The sequence below is a fragment of the Pan troglodytes genome, chromosome 5 (genome assembly GCF_028858775.2).
Source record: "Pan troglodytes isolate AG18354 chromosome 5, NHGRI_mPanTro3-v2.0_pri, whole genome shotgun sequence".
Classification (NCBI taxonomy): domain Eukaryota; kingdom Metazoa; phylum Chordata; class Mammalia; order Primates; family Hominidae; genus Pan; species Pan troglodytes.
The window spans coordinates 49365525-49379138 of record NC_072403.2 but is presented as its reverse complement, the minus strand read 5'-3'; the positions used below and the strand labels follow the sequence as shown (position 1 = coordinate 49379138).

The window sequence follows — 13614 nt, the reverse complement described above, 5'->3', positions numbered from 1 at the left end:
AGGTCAGGAGTTCCAGACTAGCCTGGCCAAAATGGCGAAACCCCGTCTCTACTAAAAATACAAAAGTTAGCTGCACGTTATGGCACATGCCTGTAGTCCCAGCTACTCGGGAGGCTGAGCATTGCTTGAACCCAGGAGGCGGAGGTTGCAGTGAGCCAAGATCGCGCCACTGCACTCCACCCTGAGCAACAGAGCAAGACTCTGTCTCAAAAAAAGAAAAAAAAAAAAAAACATAAAAAGGCTAAAAGGGAGACAGCTGAAGCCAAGCACCTGGAAGATGATTTAACCACATGAATGCAATCCTGGAAAATAATTAGTAATGCTATTGTTAACACTATCACCTTTTGTTTATGCAGGACCTTCCTTCCTAAGGGTGCAACAGGTTTTGCCAGATAGATTCCATCTTCTTTAATCCCACCGAGGAAGGACTGAGTTGGGTCACACAGTAACCAACATTGCTCAGCACTTACTCTATAGTGCCTAAATGCTTGGCCTTCAGTAAAAAGCTTGCCCCTAAGAAGCTTCAGAGACAGAAGATCTTACTCCTAGTGGGAGAGAGACAGGTTAACAGTCACTTCCAGTACAGTGTGGTTGAGTGCTTTGAGAGCACAGAGGAGAGGTACCTAGCTGGGACAAGGGTTTAAGGACCAGACAAGGCTGCCATCCAGAGAACTCAGACATATCTTCCTCATCTGATTGTAAACTCGCACTGGAGTATCCCTGGCATTATACACTTAATTCTGGAAAGAAATTCATTTGGTGTTTGTTAGGAATTGGGGCTCTAAGGACTACCCCCATCAACTACACTAGAAACAAAAAAGCAAAGAATGGATCATGATGCAGCTATCAGCCCCATTTGTGGGAAGCATCCAAGTTAAGCCTGTTCTGTGGCACAGGAAGACCATTAAAGCCCTAAGAATAGTGGGGCCAAGAAGTCTGGCTTCCTCAATGCCTGGATGTGTTCCATCAGTTTCACCCATTTTTCAATCCATAAAATATGAGGAAACATGGATATTGAAACTCTCCATCCAGTCATCCACTGTGAACAGCTTTCTGTCTATCCCCAGCCTTAATTACATTACGAATCCACCACCACCAACCTCACCAGAACTGGAGAAGGCCAGCATATCACGATCATCAAAGGAGTCATCACAAAACAACAGATGGGGAGGCTGGGCGTGGTGGCTCACGCCTGTAATCCTGGCACTTTGGGAGGCCCAGGTGGGTGGATCACCTGAGGCCAGGAGTTCAAGACCAGCCTGGCCAACTTGGTAAAACCCTGCCTCCACTAAAAATACAAAAAAATTAGCCAGGCACAGTGGCAGGCACCTGTAATCCCAGCTACTCAGGGGGCCGAGGCAGGAGAATTGCCTGAACCCGGGAGGTGGAGGTTGCAGTGAGCTGAGATCGTGCCACTGCACTGCAGCCTGGATGACAGAGCAAGACTCCGTCTTGGGAAAAACAAACAAACAAACAAACAAACAAGAGATGGGGAGAAACACCAACAATCTCTGCACAGGCTGCTCATTGATGATGCTCCTAATCTCACCTTTTTTACTGCTTCCTCACAAGAAAGGAGACTCAGTTTTACTCCCACCTCAAAATGCTCCTGGCTACCAGGCAGAAATCAAAAGGCTTATTTTAGATTTAATAGAACAAAGCCTCTTCCTATTTGCAGAGCTCCAAAATGGGAAATTTATTCATTCAACAAATATTTACCAAGTGTCCTTTATTTATTTATATATATTTTTGAGATGAAGTCTCGCTCTTGTGCCCCAGGATGGAGTGCAGTGGCATGATCTCAGCTCACTGTAACCTCCACCTCCCGGGTTCAAGCGATTCTCCTGCCTCAGCCTCCCGAGTAGCTGGGATTACAGGTGCCTGCCACCATGCCCGGCTAATTTTTGTATTTTTAGTAGAGACAGGGCTTTACCATGTTGGCCAGGCTGGTCTCGAACTCCTGACCTCAGGTGATCCACCCACCTCAGCCTCCCAAAGTGCTGGGATTGACAGGCGTGAGCCACCGCGCCCAGCCCTAAGTGTCTTTTATATGCCAGGCACCATGCTACATGCTATGAACTCATTACTCCTGCAAAAAAGATGTCACCCATATTTTAGTTATTTTTTTGTTTTTAATTTTTTTAGAGATTGGGTCTGGCTCTGTCACCCATTCTGGAGTGCAGTGGTGCAATCATAGCTCACTGCAGCCTCAAACTCCTGGGTTCAAGTGATCCTCCCACCTCAGTCTCCTCCTGAGGGTTAGGACCACAGGCACAAGCCACCATACCCAGCTAAGTTTTGAATGTCTTTTGTAGAGACAAAGTCTCATTATGTTGCCCAGTCAGTCTGGCTTCAAACTCTTGGCCTCAAGTGATCCTCCTGCCTCAGCCTTCCAAAGTGCTGGGATTTCAGGAGTGAGCTACTACACCCAGCCAACCTCATTTTAGAGACCAAGATGAGACCAGGAATCCTACTGGTTAAGGAACTTGCCCAAAGTTGCACAGGTGGTGAGTGGCAGAATTAGGATTTAAACCAGGTCTGTCTAGCTCCACAATCAGATTCTTTCACACTATTCATTACCATTCCCACCGACTCCTCTCCACCACATGTTCTGCAAAGTCCCTTGTCTACAGGAGATCAGCCCAGTGAAAGAAACAGACAAGTAAAGAGAGCCCTCACCAAACAACATGGTAAGTGCCAAAACAGAGGTTCAAAGAAAGTGCTACAGAGGACCAAGAGGAGGAAAGAAAAGCAGCGGAGGCTTCTCACTGGAGGTGACAAAGGAGCTGGGTCTTAGGGGATGGGCAGTTTCAGAGGCAGAGGTGAGCATTATGGACTGAGTGAAGTACACGGGCAAAGAAGATGAAACTAAATGGATGCCCATGACAGGTTTGGGAGCAGTGAGAAATTTGGGAGCAATGAAGCACAGGACAGATGGGGTGGAGTAGCAGCAACTCAGGCTAATGGTCTGGGTCTGGACCCCAGTATAAGGAGCCTTTTGGCATGCCAAGCCAGACAGTGTGGGCTTTAACTTAAGTAAGGAAGAACCCATGGCATTTCTAAGGGAAGACTTTTTTTTTTTTTGAGATGGAGTCTTGCTCTGTTGCCCAGTCTGGAGTGCAATGGCACGATCTTGGTTCACTGAAACCTCCACCTCCTGGGTTCAAGTGATTCTCCTGCCTCAACCTCCTGAGTAGCTGGGATTGCAGGTACGCACCACCACACCCAGCTAATTTTTGTATTTTTAGTAGAGACAGGGTTTCATCATGTTCATCAGGCTGGTCTCGAACTCCTGACCTCGTGATTCGCCTACCTCAGCCTCCCAAAGTGCTGGGATTACAGGCGTGAGCCACCACGCCCAGCCAGGAAGACTATTTTATAGGCAAATAATTTTGACAGCACCATGGAAGATAGACTGGTGTGAGAAGAGACTGCTCACCACATTTTATTCATTCTACATGCACCACGGCATCATAAAGCACCTATTAAGGCCCAGCACTGTCCTAAATGCTACAAACACAGTAGTGAATAAGACATAGTCTCTGTTTTCAGGGCACTTAGTCTTATGAGAATCAGACAAGTAAACAGGCAATTATGACACAGCATAAGTATCGGACAGAAGCACAGAAGAAAGGCACTCAAGGGGGCAGGGGTGACATTTAAACTGAGACCTGAAGGACAAAAAGGTAGGCAAAGGAGTAGCACCAGTGTATGCAAAGATCTAGAGGCCAGAATGAGGTCAGTTTGGAGAGCTATTTAAGAGCCTGAATCCAGGTGAGAAATGAAGGTTCCTTCACCCAGAGGTCGTTGGCATTCAAAATATGGTGGTGAGAAGGAAGTGAAGGGATTGGCTTCATAAATATCTGAATAAGGGGCACCCTGAGAATTGATTTACACAACAAAGAAAACAATAAAGGGGAAGAATCAGCTCAAAATCCATCATCCTTCACCTTGCAACTCCATAGTTTACTAAAATGTGACCCGAATCCAGAAAATTTGAGGACTTCTACCAAAGTACAAAGGTATACTCTTTAGAGATAACACGTTTCAGCACGCTGACTGCCGCGCAATGCAAGATAAAATACACTATCCTAAGATATACGGCTCCCAAGTTCATGAAGTGGGGAGCGATACGTCTGACAGATACCATCTGCTTCTCAAAATCACATGTGCCAAACAAATAGGAAAGGTCATCAGAGGGCCAGTGCAGAGTTCCCAGGGAAAGCCCAAAGTCCTGAGCCCGCAATTCCCCTGAAATCTAATTAGATGGCAGACACATGCCTACTTCAATGGCAGGGTAGAGAGTCATTTGTTGAAGAAAAAGAAGGGCCCTGAGGGTGTGTTAAATAGACAGGACATGACTCAGAAGGAGGAGGAGAGTGAGTCTTAAATACAGGGCAAAGGAAAGCCAGTCAATCAAACCTTGGGCACACCTCTACCTCAAGGCTACACTGGGCCTCCTGCCTGGCTAAAGGGAGAGACTGAGCACCGCTGCCAGGGCCTTCTTCAAACAACATAGGCTTCAGCAGCACATTTGTTTTCCATTTTCCCATTCAGCTGAGGGGACGGAGCTATTTAAAATGCCACTTCTTTTTTTTTTTTTTTTCTGTGTAGTTTGCTACTTCCTATTTTTATTATTTATTGTTTCAAATTTTATTAATTTTATTCAGGAAAGACATTGACTGTTAAGTTTTTTTTGGGGGGGGGTGATGTCTTGCTATTTTTTTAAAATTATATCCAGACTATGAATTTAATATTTACTATGGCTAATCAACTGCTCATGTCAGTAATCAAAGTCAGAAATGAGCCTTATACGTACATCTACATTAAACACACACACACCCCTTTAAGGTGTGCTCAGTGTAGATTCTAATGTCAGTCTGCCCATTCAACCCAGGCCCAAGGTTGCAACACATCACCAAGTTGAATCATGAAGACAGCCCAGATTTGACTGACATGGCACAGCAGGCTCCCTCACCACAGCCCATGCACCAGTTACTATTTCTGAGAGGAAGGAGAGGGTTGTGATGAAAAACTCAGCCCCTAAACATTTTTTTAAATAATCAAAAAAATTTCTACTACAATATGGATATACATTTAACCATCTTGACAAACAAACATGAACCAGGATATAGTCAAACAAACGAGAAATACAAATTGCCACTACGCATATTTAAGTTAACTTGATACCAACCTAAAGAAAAAAAAAAGCTCAACTGCTGAAGCTAGAATGCCTAGGTTCAAATCCCAGCTCTGTCACTTACTAGCTGGGTGATCTTAAGCAAATTACTTAACCACTCTGCCTCCATTTTCTCATCTGTAAGACAGGGATAATAAGTTATCTACTTCATATGATTATGAAAATTAAATTAATTGGCCGGGCACGGTGGCTCACACCTGTAATCCTAGCACTTTGGGAGGCAGAAGTAGGCAGATCACCTGAGGTCAGGAGTTCGACACCAGCATGACCAATGCGGTGAAACCCCCGTTTCTACTAAAAATACAAAAATTAGCCAGGCATGGTTGTGGGCACCTGTAATCCCAGCTACCTGGGAGGCTGAGGCAGGAGAATCACTTCAACCTGGGAGGCGGCAGTTGCAGTGAGGAGAGCACCATTGCACTCCGGCCTGGGCGACAAGAACGAGACTTCGTCTCAAAAAAAAAAAGTCAAAAATTAAATTAGTTAATATATGAAAAGTCCTTACAACAGTCCTACGCACAGAATGTGCTCAATAAGCACCATTATTGTTATTATCATCATCATTACTCAACTGCAAAGATAACTGTATAGCCTCACAGCTTCAAACAGGAAATCACTGGCATTTTAACATTGCCTTAAATAGCCTAATGAGGATATTCTCACGACAAAAAAATCTGTATTATCCAAAAGCTCTGCTTCATCTCTTTAACATCAGGCTAGCAGCCCAAACCAATGCAGATGCTATCTATATAAAGAGACAGCAGGTTCAACCATGAAACAGAAATTAGTGCTGAGATCTGACTAGTATAACTAAAACTTACTGTCAGGCACTGAGTAAGCATATTAATGTATTAACTAATTTACCTTCACAACAACCCTATGCGATAGATACTCTTACTACCCACATTTGATTGATAAGAAAACTGAGGCATACAAAGCTATGCCATTAATAAAGGTCACAGAGCTACAAATGGCAAAGTCAAACAAACTTTTTTTTTTTGGAGACGCTTTTTTCTTTTTTTGAGATGGATGGAGTCTTGCTCTGTCACCTGGCTGGAGTGCAGTGGTGCAATCTCAGCTCACTGCAACCTCCACCACCCAGGTTCAAGCGATTCTCCTGCCTCAGCCTCCTGAGTAGCTGGGACTACAGGCGCGTGCCACCACGCCCAGCCGATTTTTGTATTTTTAGTAGAGATGGGGTTTCACCTTGTCGGCCAGGATGGTCTTGATCTCTTGACCTCGTGATCCGCCTGCCTCGGCCTCCCAAAATGCTAGAATTACAGGAGTGAGCCACTGCACCCTGCCAGTGCTTTTTTTGTTGTTTCTTGGAGACTGCATCTCCTACGCTGCCCAGGCTGGAGTACAATGGGTATTCACAGGTGCCATCATAGTGCACTGCAGCCTCAAACTCCTGGCCTCAAGTGCTCCTCCCATCTCAGTATCCCAAGTAGCTGGGACTACAGGTATGTGCCACTAGGCCGGGCTCAGAGTCAGTGCTATTAACTGTTATGTGTGTTCACCACACTACCCTTGGGTGATTACAATTACAATTTGAAAGGGGGCACGAATTGTCCTCAGAAAAAGGAGGTTCTCAACCTTCAGAAACAGAGTCACAGCTACATATCATCAGTTCTTCAAATACCTAAAGGTACTGAAGCTGACCTAGTAACAGTGACTTGGGTTGTTCTGTTTGGAGTAAGCCTTTGATTGGGGGGACAGGTAGAGAGCAGACAGTAAATGAAGAGTTCTAGATCAAACCATCCTAGTCCACCATGAAGCGATGCTGATCCTGAAGCAGGCTTCAATAAGAAGGCTAGTCCCAACTCTGGCTAGGGCAAAACACTCACCAAAGGAAGTGAAGGCCACATTCACTGTGTTCTCTGGCTCCAGTCCCTTTCCTTTCTCTCCAACACCAAATCCACTACCTCTCAGGCCATGCTTAGTTTGGCTAGTGAGACTGATATTTTTCAAAAGTGGTTTGATGGGAAGATTAAAAAGGAGAGAAAAAAACTACCAGAAAAGAAAAGAGCAAGTTCCATGATCCTTTCTTTGCATCACCACACTTGTCCAACTGTAAAGTAGCTCTCAAATATTAGGGGTCTCAAGGATAGGCAGTGCGGTGCTAAACATTCCCAGAGCTTTACATCAGTCCACTTGATCTCTTACCAGAAACTGATCTACATTTTTTCTCTCTAATCCCAACCTGCCTTTCCCTCACCTCTGATACCCCCACCAAAATCCACATCCCCAGAGGAACACTAATGAGCCCTTCTTACCAAAAAAGCAAAAGTAGACACGCAGCGAGAATGAATTCAGGAGTCGGTGACAGCAGGTACCTAAATGGTCAGTGAACACGATCAGAATTTGTTTTCTCGTGACTCCCCACCATCTGTCACCCACAAATCTCCACTTCCAGGCAGGACGCCAAAGTGAAGAAGTGATGGGGATATTGAAGCAGAAACAAGGAGCATGTAGGAAACTGCTTGTGACAGGGATGTGTTAACATCCTTCGGCCTGGTCTCTAGGCCTCTGTCCAGGTTTACTTGCATAGGTGAAGGCACACAAGGCTTAATTCTACACCAGCTCTCAAAAGTCAGCCTGCAATCTACGCCAAACACTAACTTAAGGACCTCAGACAAAGGACAAACTCTATAAAAGTGAGCCCTTCTCAGACCAAATGTTTCTTGGCATCACTCTAAGCCCATGCATCCTCCTCCCAGGGAGCATGCCAGCCAGAAACCTGTCACTGGAAGCCACCTTACCCGCTCTGGGGTTGGACTGGGGCAAGTCGCTATCTCTTCTTCTTTCCAAGTAGGCACTGTAATTTCTTCCAGTCCCTGGGGCACCTGAATCTTCAGCTGAAATTGGGGCAGATGCTGCTACAGCTGTGGAAAGGCTGATCTAAGCCTAGAAGAGGGTCATTTGACTGGCTTTAGTTCCCTCCTTAGCAGATCTGCCCGGCATCCTCCAGATCTCTCTTCCTCACTATCCCACTCTACTAGAAAGATCCCTTTCCCCACTGGCCGGCCAGATACAGTCGGGCCTCTATCCCACGCTCCAGGCTTCTTTATTCGTGGCTAAGAAATTTTCCTCCAACTTGTGACTCTGCTTCTCCAGGGCCTGCACAACACCTACTTCTGGCTGCCCCGCCCCCAAATCCCCCTCCCCTAGGGCTGCCACTGGACCCTAGGGCCCCGGTCCGCCCCAGCTCCTTTTTTTCCTCTCCGCCTCGGACCTTACTCCATTCCATCTCCTCTTTTCAACCCTGGAGCCAGTACCCCCTTCGCCCCTACTACAGGCTAGGGCCCCCCGCAATCCCCCCCAACTCTGGCTTCCCCGCCCGACTACTCCAACCCCACAACAAACTTTCCGCCGCCGCCAGCTGCGTTCAGGCCGCCATCTTGCCGCGGGGCAGGCCGGGTAGTGGCCAGGGCCGCGGGAATCCCCACGCACTTGGCGTGTCGCGTCATCTGAGGCGGGGCCATGGGGGCGGGGCCTCGGGTTGGGGAGGTGGGACACTAGGTAGGTGATGGCGAAAAATGGGGCTCTCCTGAAAGCAGGGATTGGAGGACTGGCCACAGAAGGAAGGAGGTGTCAGGAGCAGGGCAATAGCGGGAAGCGGGGAAAGACTCCAGTACTGAAAGAAAGAAAAGAAAAAAAAAAGAATAGGGGAACACATCTCAAAGATACAGTGGGAGAGAGAATCGTTTTACTGGTTCCCCGTCATCCAGAGAATAAAACCAGCTTTTCAGTTTGGCATTCAAAGATCCGCATGATCCAGCCTCTTCCACCTTCATCAGCCTCATTGTTTGCCTCTCCTGGGGACTTCAGGTTCCCAAATTGTCCTTTGTTTTCAGGACATCGGGCCTTAAGATGTCTAATCTCTCTCCTCCTCCTTTGCATCATCAATTCCTCCTATTCCTTCAAACCATCAGCTAAAATGTCACCTCCTCCAGAAAGACTTCCCTTTAGTGCTCCTTTTGCTGGGCATCACTAGCAACTTGTACATAGCTTTATTGTAGCTGTCCCGTGCAGTGTAATTATTTATTTACATGTTATATCACTTTTGCCCTGCTGCTTCTTCAGGGCAAAAACTATGTTTGATTGCATCTTCATACTCCCTAGCAGGTGCTTGGCACACAATAATTGCCTAATGAATAAATGGCATGTTTTCCTCCAATGCATTAAGCATATTTCTGCCTCAGGGTCTCTAAATTTGCTATTCCCCATACCTGGAATGTTCTTCCTCCAAATATTGACTCTCATTTGTGTCTTTGCTCAAGTGTCATCACTTTAGAGAAGCCTTCCTTGGCCACTCAATCTAAATCAGCATCCCTATTCTCCTTTACCCTGCTTTAATGTTTTCATTCATAGTACTTATCATTATCTGACATTATATTAAATATTTATTGTTTATTGATCATCTCCCCACTACAAAGCAAACTCCAGAGGTCTGGGATGTTTTCTTGCTCATCACAGCATCCCCAGTGTCTAAAACAATGCCTGGCATAGTAGGTATTCAGTAGATTTTTTTTATTCTGTTTGTTTAATTAATTAATTTTTGAGACAGGGTCTCACTCTGTTGCCCAGGCTGGAGTGCAGTGGTGCGATCTCGGCTCACTGCAACCTCCGCCTCCCGGGTTCAAGTGATTCTCCCACCTCAGTTTCCTGTGTAGCTGGGATTACAGGCCCATGCCACCAAACCCAGCTAATTTTTTGTATTTTTAGTAGAGACGGGAGTTCCACCATTCCACCATGTTGGCCAGGCTGGTCTCGAACTCCTGACCTCAAGTGATCCACCTGCCTCAGCCTCCCAAAGTGCTGAGATTACAGGTGTGAGCCACTGCACTGGCCAATAAATATTTATTGAATGAATAAATGGTATGGAGGTTGGTGATTGACAGATTTTGGAATATACTGGTGGAGAAGAGGGGTTGAAAATACTATAAAATAAGGAAATGCATAGATGGAAGTTACATGACCTCAAGGCCCCATTTAGCACTAACAGGAATAGTAGCAAAGACAAGCCCCAGACTCAGCAAAGGAGAGAGTGAGATGAGGATCAGGTGGAATTCTGCAGCTGGGTCCTCAGGGAGCACAGCCATCCTAGGAAAGCCCCAGGGCACCGAGCAGGCCAGGTAGAGGAAATGAGGAAGGCTGGAGGCCAGGAATCTCCTCAGACCTAAAGACATCATCCACCCCGAGCCCAGGCCTCTCTTGGCCAGATGGTTCCGGAGAAGCATCTGTCCCTCCATAAATTATCCAGGGCCCCCTCCAGCCTATCCTCTCTGGTGACAGCCGGAACAATTGTCCAGGAATTCCATCTGCTCCCCTGTCCCTCTCCCCTCCGCAGCTCATCAACATTTCAGAGCAGCAAGATATCCCATTTCCCTGGGCCTAGAGATGGAGCTGGGTCTGCCCCTTGGTGAAGCTGATCTCATGTACCAACCCCCCATCAACGCACACACACAAAAACCTCAGCAGAGGCTCCCAGATCCCCAGAGGGAGAGGTCAGCCATTTTTATTTCCCATCCCATCCATGCCTTTCTATCCTATACATCTTTTTAAAAATTAATTTAATAAAATTACACTAACCAAACCAGCCTGGCCAACATAGTGAAACCCCCTCTCTACTAAAAATACAAAAATTAGTTGGGCATGGTGGCGTGCACTTGTAGTCCCAGCTACTCAGGAGGCTGAGGCAAGAGAATTGCTCGAACCTGGAAGGCGGAGGTTGTGGTGAGCCAAGATTGTGCCACTGCGCTCCAGCCTGGGCGACAGAGCAAGACTCCATCTCAAAAAAAAAAAAAAAATGACTTTTGCTGTTTACCAAAAGGTATCTGGCTGAAGGAAGAAATTTAGGAAGCTGGTTTGCTTTTCTAAATAGGTATAATTCCTAGATATCGTTTCAACCTTCCCAGAAATTGTTTTGGGGTTCACAAAGGGAGAAAGGCTGTTGTACTTTCAACTATAGATTTGGAAAGCAATTCAAGTTTATATTTGGAAACAAGGGAAGTATCAGTAAACATAAACATACTTTTGAAAAGAATAGGAATCACAATCCTCTAGAGTTTTTTATTATTATTATTATTATTTATTATTATTATTTTTTAAGATGGAGTTTCACTCTTCTTGCCCAGGCTGGAGTGCAATGGCATGATCTCCACTCATTGCAACCTCCACCTCCTGGGTTCAAGCGATTCTTCTGCCTCAGCCTCCCAAATAGCTGAGATTACAGGTGCCCACCACCACACCCAGATAATTTTTGTATTTTAGTGGAGATGGGTTTTCACCATGTTGGTCAGGCTGGTCTGAAACTCCTGACCTCAGGTGATCCACCTGCCTCGGCCTCCCAAAGTGCTGGGATTACAGGCATGAGCCACCGTGCCCGGCCTATTATTATTATTATTATTGTTATTATTATTATTTGAGACAGAGTCTCGCTCTGTCGTCCAGGCTGGAGTGCAGTGGTGCGATCTCGGCTCATTGCAATCTCCGCCTCCCAGGTTCAAGCAATTCTCTGCCTCAGCCTCCCAAGTAGCTGAGATTACAGGTGCCCACCACCACGCCCAGCTAATTTTTGTATTTTTAGTAGAAACGGGGTTTCACCATCTTGGCCAGGCTGGTCTTGAACTCCTGACCTTGTGATCCACCTGCCTCGACATCCCAAAGTGCTGGGATTACAGGCATGAGCCACTGCACCCGGCCTATTATTATTTTTAATATGGAAGGCTTTACGAATTCATGTATCATCCTTGCACGGGGGCCATGCTAATCTTCCCTGAATCATTCCAGTTTTAGTATATGTGCTGCTGAAGCAAGCACAAGTTTTTAACTTTTAACATATGAGAGATAAAGTTATTTTCATTGTAGCAAGGCTGTTTTGCTTCATCATTCCTCCCTCTGTGGATGGACAAACCCACTTATGTACCTAAATATTTATTAGGCCACAATAACATAGTTGTTCACTATCTTTGTGAGAGAACCATGAGGAAAGTGGTAAAAATTAGGGGTCCTTCTAGCTTTCAGGGTCTTAAGAAATAGCTGCAAGTTGCGGAAGAGTCAGGCTCACTTCATTTTGATGACAATTTTCATATGGTTGGCGTCTATAGGGCTGCAGGTATGCAGGGCCCATCTGCACAAACATGGTCAAGCATTTCTCAAGGCATAATCCACCTAGGTCCAAGGCAGTCCTTTCTGATGATTTAATTTATGTGAACTAGTCACCCTGCTGGGACAGATGTGCTTGGTGTGGAGTCCGGGGTTGGCATGACACACTCTACATAGGCAAAAGGGGTCTTGGAATAGAAGCAGTGGACAAAGATAGCAATTTGAGCTTCAGGTATTGAAGGAAATTGCTGGGAAAGAGGAGTCAAAACCATACTGGACTCAGCCCCACAGTCGTGTGACCTGTTCATTATGACAGCTAGAAGGGCCTTAGGCAGTATGCAGCCTTTTTGGTTGCCAGCAACATTATCTACTAACAATGTGAAGCCATGAGGCTATGTTCCTATTTGTGACTCTGATTTTGTGATGCTGAACCATGTATACATGGTTGTTATAACAATGATTTCAAAACTTCAAGAGGTGATAACTTAATCTACTTCCCTGGATTTAAGTTATACACATTTCCTAATTCTTCAGTCTATTAATAGAAGTCCACAGCTGCCAACTTGGTGGATAAGCTTTTATTAGATGTAATGACTTTTTCCTAACTTGGGATGTTGAATTTTATGGAAGTGTAAGAAATGTAATTTTAAAGACCTTGAAACTTGGTGGGAACTTGCATTCTTCATATTATTAAAACCATTTGGCTGGGCGCAATGGTTCACGCCTGTAATCCCAACACTTTAGGAGGCCGAGGCAGGCGGATCACCTGAGGTCGGGAGTTTGAGACCAGCCTGACCAAAATGAAGAAACCCTGCCTCTACTAAAAATACAAAAAATTAGCCAGGTGTGGTGGTGCATGCCTGTAATCCCAGCTACTCAGGAGGCTGAGGCAGGACAATCGCTTGAATGCAGGAGGCAGAGGTTGCAGTGAGCCAGCCTGGGCAACAAGAGCAAAACTCCGTCTCAAAAAAAAAAAAAAATTTTATCTCTCAAAAGATACTTAATTAAAGTAGGAACTCAAATAAATATTTGTACACCTGTGTTCACAGCAACATTATTTTACAATAGCCGAAAGGTAGAAACAACACAAATGTTCATTGATGGATTAATGGATAAACAAAATGTAGCAAATACATACAACGGAATATTATTCAGCCTTGAAAAGGAAGGAATTCTGACACAGGCTACAACATGGATAAACCTTGAGGATACCACACAAAGTGAAATAAGTCAGTCACAAAAAGACAAATACTGAATGATTCCACTTATTTTAGGTACTTAGAGCAGTCAAATTCATAAAGATA

At 45.4% G+C, this 13614-nt stretch overlaps 1 protein-coding gene and 1 non-coding gene across 33 annotated transcripts in view; both read right to left on the bottom strand.

Annotated features, from left to right (window-relative positions):
• TJAP1 (tight junction associated protein 1) overlaps positions 1-8676 on the bottom strand; it is a 29052-nt gene extending 20376 nt beyond the window's left edge. For 8 of the 32 annotated variants that reach the window (XM_054685495.2, XM_063811964.1, XM_054685496.2 and 5 more), the window contains exons 1-3: positions 8567-8645; positions 7963-8107; positions 7477-7536 (exon numbers count right to left, since the gene is read on the bottom strand). The gene's annotated coding sequence lies outside the window, so the exon portion shown is untranslated. 32 annotated transcript variants of the gene reach the window in all.
• A 3242-nt stretch (positions 8677-11918) lies between these two features.
• LOC112209598 (U6 spliceosomal RNA) lies at positions 11919-12025 on the bottom strand. The gene has a single exon (XR_002944432.2). It is a non-coding gene; the product is annotated as a U6 spliceosomal RNA (small nuclear RNA).
• Positions 12026-13614: the final 1589 nt, after the last annotated feature.